Genomic DNA, 1,355 nt, shown 5'->3' with positions numbered 1-1,355 from the left:
TCTTGGTTTTCTGAATGTTGAGCTTTAAGCCAACTTTTTCACTCTCCACTTTCACTTTCATCAAGAGGCTTTTGAGTTCGTCTTCACTTTCTGCCATAAGGGTGGTGTCATCTGCATATCTGAGGTTATTGATATTTCTCCTGGCAATCTTGATTCCAGTTTGTGTTTCTTCCAGCCCAGCGTTTCTCATGATGTACTCTGCATATAGGTTAAATAAACAGGGTGACAAAATACAGCCTTGACGTACTCCTTTTCCTATTTGGAACCAGTCTGTTGTTCCATGTCCAGTTCTAACTGTCGCTTCCTGACCTGCATACAGATTTCTTAAGAGGCAGATCAGGTGGTCTGGTATTCCCATCTCTTTCAGAACTTTCCACAGTTTATTGTGATCCACACAGTCAAAGGCTTTGGCATAGTCAATAAAGCAGAAATAGATGTTTTTCTGGAACTCTCTTGCTTTTTCCATGATCCAGCGGATGTTGGCAATTTGATCTCTGGTTCCTCTGCCTTTTCTAAAACCAGCTTGAACATCAGGAAGTTCATGGTTTACATATTGCTGAAGCCTGGCTTGGAGAATTTTGAGCATTACTGTACTAGCGTGTGAGATGAGTACAATTGTGTGGTAGTTTAAGCATTGCCTTTCTTTGGGATTGGAATGAAAACTGACCTTTTCCAGTCCTGTGGCCACTCCTGAGTTTTCCAAACGTGCTGGCATATTGAGTGCAGCACTTTCACAGCATCATCTTTCAGGATTTGGAATAGCTCAACTGGAATTCCATCACCTCCACTAGCTTTGTTCGTAGTGATGCTTTCTAAGGCCCACTTGACTTCACGTTCCAGGATGTCTGGCTCTAGGTCAGTGATCACACCATTGTGATTATCTGGGTCGTGAAGATCCTTTTTGTACAGTTCTTCTGTGTATTCTTGCCATCTCTTCTTAATATCTTCTGCTTCTGTTAGGTCCATATCATTTTTGTCCTTTATCGAGCTCATCTTTGCATGAAATGTTCCTTTGGTATCTCTGATTTTCTTGAAGAGATCCCTAGTCTTTCCCATTCTGTTGTTTTCCTCTATTTCTTTGCATTGATCGCTGAAGAAGGCTTTCTTATCTCTTCTTGCTATTCTTTGGAACTCTGCATTCAGATGTTTATATCTTTCCTTTTCTCCTTTGCTTTTTGCTTCTCTTCTTTTCACAGCTATTTGTAAGGCCTCCCCAGACAGCCATTTTGCTTTTTTGCATTTCTTTTCTATGGAATGGTCTTGATCCCTGTCTCCTGTACAATGTCACGGACCTCATTCCATAGTTCATCAGGCACTCTATCTATCAGATCTAGTCCCTTAAATCTATTTCTCAC

This window comes from Bison bison, unplaced genomic scaffold, assembly GCF_000754665.1.
Source record: "Bison bison bison isolate TAMUID 2011002044 unplaced genomic scaffold, Bison_UMD1.0 scf7180017864172, whole genome shotgun sequence".
NCBI lineage: Eukaryota > Metazoa > Chordata > Mammalia > Artiodactyla > Bovidae > Bison > Bison bison.
The sequence above is the reverse complement of the archived record's forward strand: the minus strand, read 5'-3'. Positions refer to the sequence as shown.